The sequence below is a fragment of the Perna viridis genome, chromosome 11 (genome assembly GCF_037379345.1).
Source record: "Perna viridis isolate PV_CMFRI_1.1 ecotype Kerala chromosome 11, ASM3737934v1, whole genome shotgun sequence".
NCBI lineage: Eukaryota > Metazoa > Mollusca > Bivalvia > Mytilida > Mytilidae > Perna > Perna viridis.
In genome coordinates, this window is record NC_142455.1 from 11,306,080 (window position 1) to 11,316,045 (window position 9,966).

General features: G+C 31.2%; 1 pseudogene across 1 annotated transcript; it reads right to left on the bottom strand.

The window, feature by feature from the left end:
* Positions 1-3,390: 3,390 nt before the first annotated feature.
* On the bottom strand, positions 3,391-9,407 carry LOC148602976 (uncharacterized; annotated as a pseudogene). Its single transcript, XR_015916793.1, has 2 exons — positions 9,336-9,407; positions 3,391-6,416 (listed from the first exon to the last, which is right to left on the bottom strand). The product of XR_015916793.1 is annotated as an uncharacterized LOC148602976 (transcript).
* Between the last annotated feature and the right edge of the window lie 559 nt (positions 9,408-9,966).

Genomic DNA, 9,966 nt, shown 5'->3' on the forward strand with positions numbered 1-9,966 from the left:
TCATTTTACACGCTCAAATTTCGCTACCTAAGATATGTGCATTGCCTTTGTTTTAATCGCTTGAAAATAATGACATTTTTCAGGTATTTAACAGAATATTTTAGGCCTTTTAAGGTATAACAATAAAGGACCGATTTTATACTTCATTTTAAAGTTTAAAGGGATCACCAAAGTTTCATAGGGCAAAACATTATTCAATATACAAAAATACCAATCATAAATTTTGAAATTTCGAAATGCTGAATAAATCATTAGAATCAAATATAAAGGAAAATCTGAATTCCAAACTTAACTGTAAGCAAGAAGTATTCAAAACCAAAGATATCGAAATAGGACACCAATTCCCTCACCAAGAGTTTCTATAATGTACATTAAAAGAAATGACGCCTTTTGGCTTTAGGTTATTTGAAATTTGTAATACCGCAAATTTTTATATAAAGAAAAAGATCTGGTGTACTCCGGAATACGGTCTTATCAGCATTTATTTTCAATTTTGAGATAGTGTTTTTATCCATGAAAATTAATTCCCATAAACTGTGTTGTAGTTTTATATTTTGTGGTCAGTTTTGATACAGATATTTTGTATATTTATATGATATGACTAACTTATGTTTTAATCTGTGGCCAGTGATTTCTAGGTCAGTGTAGTTACCAGTTATACTTTATCTCTGTGGTTTGTACTTCTTTATTTTCAAATACTGCAGTTTATACATGAAAATTATGTAGTTAACTTTCATTATTGATAGAGAATGTTTTACATATGCCAAAAAAAATCTATGTCAAGTTGTATGTATTTTCTTGATTGTTTTTTTTTTTAATTCATCCAGAGATAAGCATCAAGATAGGTTTTATTGCATACAAATCAGTCCTTTTTCATTTCTTGTTATTTGTCGCCTTTGACATATACCTTCCCACAAATATATGTGTTATGTTTTTGAGTATAGCTACACAAAAATATTAATACAGATCTTTGACAAAAGACTGTTATAACTTAAACCTTTCGTAATGCCTAAAAAACAACGTTCTCAACAACAACAAACAAAAATGTGAACGCTAGTTAGGTTTTATAGCTAGGTATACCCTATTTACTGACAATTTTTAGTTAATTTTACCATAAAAATTTATTGCAAGTTTTCCGCAAAAATATTTTCATTATAACAGGTCATAATTTATCTCAAAATATACTTATTTCAAAGGGAAACAATTAATATTCGTTTATAATTTGTAACAGAAATATATTGATCAAACCGAATAACACACTTGCGCCACTTGTTCACGACATCAAATAAGTTGAGTTTTGGTTTTTAACTTGAATTTATTAATTTTTTTTTTTTTCAACGTACTCATCTATTTTATTGAATTGATAACATAGTGTGTAGTAAATCAAATGTACTTTTAAAACAAAATAATCATTTATCAAATATATTTACAATGTTGGACCTTATTTTAGTCTGAATGTTTATTTGATACAAAAACAAAACAAAACAAAAAAAAAATTAAAAAAAACACAAACAAACAAAACAAAAAAAAACCAACCAAACAAACAAACAAACCAAAAAAGAGAATCATCTTTTGTCTGTAACTGTCGGCATTGTTGACCGTCTGGAGAGATCACTACTACATTACGAGTATCCCGGGCAACCACATATACAAATCCATTCCCGTCAACATCGATACCAAAAGGATATATCAAAATCTTTTCGTCTTTAAATTCCCATGTTTTTTTTTCTTTCATATCACAATAAATGACAATATTATAATCGCTATGTGTGTAGTAAATATTGTCTCTATAAGATGTAATGTAAAAACCTAGTGATATTGTACCCACGGGTGAATTAATTCTAGTTAATGAACGCTCGATATGTCAATGACCTAAATGCCCTTTTCTCGACAAGAACACACAAGTTTAACTTTCATTGCAGTGATGCCATACACGTATGGAGAAAGATCATAGGTTTTGGTAATTAATCTGGTTTCTAAGTCAATTAATAATACTTTCCCACACCGGATTCCTCCACTTGACACAGCTACCTTAGTTTTTTCTGTAAGTTCCATATCAAAAGCAGTATGTTTTTAACTGCTATATCTTTGTTAAAAGCACGATTACCTATGTTTTTAGAAGATGTTTACAATGCCTTTATACTGCAGACCATTCCATTAAAATTTCACGAAATTCCTAACGTCAGAACTGGTTAGTGTGATTTGTCTTTAAAGCAAATGGACATTCTTAACATTCCAAATTTCACACTGAAACACTAAATGAAGAAGATCACACATAGAGATAACTATTATTTACACTTCCAGTTAATTATTTATATTCCCTGGGTCGAATAAAGTAGTATAATTGATATACAATCCAAAAAAGATTTGAAAAGTACACATTTGTATAGCATTTGGGTTTTTTTTCCTTACTAACAATGCCTTTATACATTAAAACCTTTCCAATAGTCTTTTACATATTGTTTATATTCCTGGCATTTCTTTTGGGTGTATGAACATTACTTTTCCTATGGCTCCAATCTGGGTATACAATATAATCACGTGATAGAGTCTAGTATTTGCTATAGACGTACTCGTTAACAATATGTGGTACAGTCCCAATAAGATTTCATAACGTTTGCGTTTTTCTTAACAAACTTACAATGACACTATACGTTCAAAACTTAAAACAGCTATTTTCAATATACTTTTACATTTTGTTTATATTCTGTCATTTCCGTTGGTTGTATGAACATTAGTTTTCCTATGGCTTCAATCAATAAATTCACGTGTCGTGGTAGAGTCTTATACACAGTAATACAACTCTTGCTGCAGTCAGCAACCAGTGTTCGCTTTAGATATTCTCATAACGATATTTGGTACGGACACACAACGACAAAAATTTTGGAAAAAAAACCTTATTACTAAGAAAAATAACAATTCAATTCTCATTTGCACCAACATGATTTATCAATTAGGTAGATTTTTATTGTTGAATCACAAGAAATTTAACGTAGAAATGCATGTGTTTGTAAATGATATAGGAAATAGTTTACTGTTCTCTTTATACAAATAACTTATTAAAAGAAAGTGAGTGATTATACATTATCACAGTTATTTGAACTACTGTATAAGAATACTGTCTTATACAGGTGAGGTTTAGAATTTGATTTGAACTAAAACATGTATCAAAACACGTTTTGGGGTCAGCTGCAGCCTGCCGTTTGATATTTTAATAATGTAAAAATAAGTGATTATTTCATGTATTTTAACAAAATATCTCAGCCTAACAATGAAGAACAGTTTTTTTACTCCATCTTCAAAGTTTAAGGGGAACAGCACAGTTTCTTGAGGAATACTCCTCTTTTACCGTCTTACCAACATTTACTTTAAATGGTGAAATTGTGGTTTAATCATTCAAAACTGTTCTATGTTGTTTACTTTGCATATATTTTTATACAAATATATTAAATACTTATATCATATGCCAAATTTTTTTCTGCATTTATGTTGAGGCCAATTGTAGTAAGAAGTCATACTGCAGCTGGATATTTTGTTCTTCTGTATGTTCAAATATTAATGCATGTATGGTATGCAGTTCACTTCCATTATTGATCGAGAATGTGTTTACATATACCTGAAATATGAAGAATTTCTATGAATCCCTGTATAGAAACACTGTCTTATACAGGTCAGGTTTGGAATTTGATTTGAATAAAAACATGTATTAAAACATGTTTTGAGGCCAGCTGCAGCCTGTCCTGTGGTATGATGATTTCCTCGTCGTTCATTGAAAACAAATGGATGGCCTTTGGCTGACATTTTCTTCTCCGTGGATTGAGGCCAGTGATTCCAATATTTCATTGTTGTTAGCAGTTATACTGCAGCTCGATAGTTTGTACTTCTGTATGTTCAAATACTGCAGTTGATATATATAAAATATGTATTGTAGTTCCATTATTGACAGAGAATGTTTTAACATATACCCGAATAAATAATTCTATGTCAAATTGTATGTGTGTTCTTGATTATGATCAAATTCATCTAGAGATAAGCAAAATAGATATTTTGTATTGCCGCACAATCAGTCGTTTTACCATTTTCTGTCATTTATGGCCTTTGACATATAATAAATCCCCACAAATATAGGTAACATGTTGTTTTTGATTATTCCTTCGCCACACAACCATTGTCATGCAATTTTTGAAAGAGAATGTTTTAACTTGAGCTTTCAGAATACCTAATAAACAATGTTCTTGACAACAAAACAAATATGTGAACGCAAGCTAGGTTTTATAGGCAAATTGTATTTACTAATAACCTTTAGTTTAATTCTACCATAAAAAAGTTATTACAAATTTCCCGCCAAAATTCATGCAAATCTTTACACTATAACAAGTCATAATTTATCCCATAATATACATTTTTCAACGGGAAACAATATTCATTACTAATTTGTAACAGAAAAATATCGATTGAACTGGATAACACACTAACGTCACATGTTCACATCAACTAATTAAAATTTTGATTTTTAATTTGAATTTATTACTGTTTGTTTTATATGGTACCCATCTTTATATATATAAAATCGATTTGTTTAATGGATAATATAATGGGAAGTAAATCAGATTGACTTTTAAAACAAAAGAATCATTTATCAAATATATACACAATATTTGAGGCTTCTTTAATCTGAACTTAATTGGATATCACAAGTTACAACAAACACACACACACACACACAAACATCAATATAAAATGATAGCATCTACGACCTAAATGAATATTTGAAAATGGTTTCCTTGTTATTTGCCATTATTATTTCCGACGTTTTCTTGTCGTAGAATATTGTTTGTGGATTATCAAGAGAATCGTCAACTGTCGACATTACACGTATCCCAACTAACGACATATACAAATCCATTCCCGTCTACATCGATACCTGAAGGATATCTCAAGATGTTTTTGTCTTGACATATCCAAATTTTCTTTCCTGTCATGTCACAACAAATGACAATACTTTTATCGCGATCTGTGTAGTAAATATTGTCTCTAAACAATGTGATGTAAGACTGTGATGACATTCCACCCGTTTGTGAATTAATTTTAGTCAATGTACCGTTTGAGAGGTCAATGACCTGAATGCCGCGCCTTCCTCTACAGGAATAGAAAAGTTTACCTTTCATTACTGATATGCCGTATACCCACGAAGGAAACTCATATGTTTTGATGTTTAATCTGGTTTGTAAGTCAATTACTGATACTTTCTTTTGGTCGGACGCTCCACTTGACACGGCTACTTTACTGTCTCCTATTAGAATGTGACAGGTTAAGTACCCATTCTGTTGTTCCGTCATTGCTGATACACACTACTTTACATTCTCGATAGTGAAATTCAGTATACAATAATTTCCCGTTTGGTAATGACGTTAAACCTCTGATTAATTTTCCATTGGTTGATATCTGATTCTTTAGGCGAAGATTAATATCATCAACAGATGTCGGTGTTGTGATAAGTGATAAGAGCTGTGCTTGTTTTTCCTTCTTTCGCGTCAGGCCAATTTCGCATGGTGAGTCTTCCACATGTATTTGTCCTAGGTCTTGAACTTTTGACAAAAAGTTCCATATTTTAGTTTCGAAGTTGAATGTTAGATGTTCTGTCTTCAAATTGTTGCTCTCAAAGAGAGATGTCAGGAATTTCTCACACTCATCTACTTCACCTACCATTTGCTTGGTGACTAAAAATACCTGAAGGTTTGAGGCGTGATCTTTTACTTTACTAAGCATCCGTTGGTTGTTTACGATATTTCTTTCTTTTTCCGATAACATGCCAACTAATTGGTTAATTTTGGAAATATGCCCTTTCTCGACATCGTTTAAGTTTTTGATAATGGTTTCTTCGAGTGTATCGAAATGTTCGACAATGATCCTTTTCATTTTCGCAATTTCGATTTAATTTCCATCTTTTCTGTAACAAGTTCTTGTATATTTTTTCCTTGTCATCTTTTATTTTCTTGATATTTAAAGCAGGCTCCTTCAATACGTGTTCAAATTCAGTAAAAGCATTTGATGTCTTTGCATTGTGTATGACTTCATCTAAGGGGAGAATGGCCTTACACGTGCTATGGTTCCCTAAGGTACATTTCAGACAGCAGGGACATTCATGAACCTTGCAGTATGTTAACAAATTCTCTCCATGGTTTTCACAAAACTGTAATTGCATGGACGAAAGACAGCAGTTCGACATATTTAGATATTGGTATTGTTTCATGTTTCTTTACAATCCTTGACAGACCATGATGCTGGTAACAGTTCCCACACAATGCTTCTTCACATTCTGGGCACCATACTTCTGCAGGTATTGATATGTGTCGATGTTCACATAAAGTACAACAAGGGACGGCACTTGCCATGGTAGCAAATCTGAATCGTACCTGAAAGGAAAAATTGGATAGAATTGCCTTTTCTTCATCTTTATCGTGTTTTCTTGATTTCTGGTCGATATCATAAGCAGTCTTAGAATCGCAAAAACATAGATTGCAGTGCCAACGATGGATATGCATTGTTTATGAGTAATTTGCAGCTTGTGAAATAAAGTAAAAAAAGGAATTGCATTAACTTAATTATTGTTCATTTGTACATTCAGCTAATCAAAAGGCAGAAAACGATTCGTGTGACACCTGAGGTTTATTTGAGGGAAACGTGTGGAACGAGAACATTACTCGGGCATTTAGATTGCATTATCATGGAACTAATAAAATCGTTTACATGCTGATGTAATATATATTCATTTTTTGTAGAGAATCGAATAATAAAATACTTAAATAAAGTATAAAACTTTTATTTCGAATACGATATGGGGGCAATGTTTCCTAAGCTACCATTCTACACTACTGCAAAGCCTGCCCTTACAGTAACACAATACGTATCTCAACATTTTTACCATGTAATTTCGTTTTATATCCCAATGTAGCGTTAGGTAACATGTACAAATCATCATCACAGACACACAAGTTATTTATATCAAAGCCCTTTTCATGAAATGTACGACAACTTTGTCAGCAATTTTTTTTTCTGAATACCATAAAAAAAACGCAAAAAAAGAACGAGTTCAATAGTTTATCATAATGACTTTCTAGTACCTTTTAGAAAGATATTAGCACCCATCATATGATATCATTGAAAACTGCATTAATGGCCTAACTTATAACCTAATTTAGTTAAAACTCCCCACACTTTCGTAAATATGTCGGTTTGTTTAAAAACATTTTCTTCATTAGGTGTATATTTTTACTACATGTATTTGGGTTCATTAATATAAAACTGCATTAATGACAAAACGTATTTTAAGTATTTCACTATACTTTTTACATAAATTATGTCATCAACTCTTTTTTTTTTTTGGTAAAAAACAATTTTATTAAATAACAGAACATGAACTTTTTCCTAGCGATTTGGTCATTTCAAATCCTCGTTTTTTACAATTTGAAAAAAATTAAATATATTATAAGTACATGTTTAAACCAACACCGGAATTGCTAGGTTTCGAAGGCAAAAGAAGTGTCCTCGATACCAATTTCACTGTCTTAGTAATTATATGTTGTGAATGACCTTTTTTTAAAAAAAAATTCTTCCCACACTTTTGCAGATATATGTAGGTTCGTTTAAAATGCACTGTCTTATATAAATGTTTTATACTTTAATTTTCATAAAATTTTAAGATTTTATCCTCAAAAAATTAGAAAAGTTGGATAATTGGGAAGTCCCCGTTTTATTCATTGTATAGTTAAAAATAAAACAAATGTGAAATTTAAGTTGTAAGTTTCAGTTATTAATATAGTGAACACAAAATGTCAGTCTTGATATATCTGTCGAACAGAGATACCAAAGTTTCCAATACCAAAATTTCAGAGAATCAAAAGCAGCAAAAACCTGGAGATTAAAAGCTGCCAGGCTATGTGCACAACAGATTTGCACCTGTAAATGACGACCGATTCAAACAAAGCCATGATGAGCCGTCAGACAGAAATGTCCTCTTGCAGAAAATCAGAGACAGTTGCAAGAGAAATGCAGAAAAACAGCCTGTAACATTTTATCAGTTTTGAAACATCTTTAGTTTTACAAGTTTGAAATACATTGTGAAATAAATATATAAATTATGAAAATATATTATGTAAACACATACATGTACTTTTATCAGGTAGTGATTTTTATTATGATTTATTATTCTATCCATTTCAACTTTGTCAGCATTTTTTTTCCATATACATTGAACCATTAGAACACAAAAACAAAATGGAACTAAAATATGTAAAGTCGATCAATCAATTCGTTAAAAAATAAACTCTTGATTCCGTTGACGATTGTTTATCATCTAAGCCTACTAGTACCTTCTCAAAACATATAGGCAATATTTCCTGATCGAATGGTCACCCTTCATATGATGTCATTGAAAACTTCATTAACGACAAAACTTATTTGAAATAATTTTGGAAAATGTAAATCAAAACAACAAAACAAAAAACACAAAAAAAAAAAAAACCCAAAAAAAACCCACAAAAAAACAATAATAACACAAAAACAACAAAACAAACCACAAAAACACAAAACTTGTTGAATCTATTTGGCCCTAAAAGTCCAATATTAGACTGGCAACCTTCACGTTTTTCAATTTTAGGCTTTTCTAGTTCGTGATTGGCAAATGCACTTTTAACAAATATTGTCGTTTTCATTCATTATGAGAAACCTACATGTATGTTATTTTAGATATATAGACACCAATTCCAACTGATAAAATCAAACTTAAATGTTATTTTGATTCTAGCCCCAATTTTGTAGTCACTGTGTTCGATATCTACTTTTGTATCAAACTACGCTATGCATATAAACATTTGAAAGGTTCATTAAATCGAATTAATTCAAACATACATGATATATGGTCAGATAAGTACATACAAATAAGGATGGCCAATTCATATAGAGAAATAGAGAATGGTTATGGTAAATATTTTAAAAAGACACCAACCACATAGGGATGAAAATGTTAGCCACTTATGGGTTTTAATGAACAGCGAGGAAACACTCACACAACAAGCTGGACCGTAAATAACATTTTACACGGGTACATCGAAATAGTTTCCCTATAGAATCCAGCAACTTGAACGTAAAAATAAAACAAGACATAGAGGCCAGATAGTGAGACAGACACAAACAATGGGGCGGGGTTAAATTACATTTAAACACAAAGAAAACATGTATTTAAGTACATATTAATCACTTGTGTTGAAGGTTGAAAATGATCATCTTTCAATTAAATAGATGAATTAATATTGTGTTACTCCGTGTAAATTTACCTTACTGTAAGTTCAATTCGCAACAAGGAGATGTGCCATAGTAGCAGTTCATAGTAGTCTCATATATGGTCAGGTGACTTGGTATGTCACTATGTGACGTATTTAGTTCATTGATTTAAATGCCGTACTATCAATAACATGCATTATTAACCAACTACCCAAAATACATTGAAATATCTCAAAAACTGACCAATTGATATGAATTCAAACCGGGCATCTACTGTGAAAGTACTTTAATTCGTGGATACCAATTTTCGTGGATTAGGGAAGAAACACAAATTCGTGGATACTTGAATACGTGGTTTGAATGTTTTCATTGTACACATCAATGGGAATCTCTTATTCGTTGGGAACCAAATTTCGTGGTTTGGTCTACCCACGAAAACCACGAAAATTGGTACCCCAATAACAATAATACTTTCACAGTATATATTTTTTATATGAAAAAAGAGGGCCAATATGGATCAAACCAGGGCCAATACGGCATCAGAACTTCCGGTCGTTTGACACCGCCATTTTGAGTAATAATTGGATTTAATTAACTTGGATCACCAGGACTAAAAGCTGCAGAAACACAAAAAAATCTTCCATTTTATACAAAAATGATATTTAAGACTGAATAATGCAAATA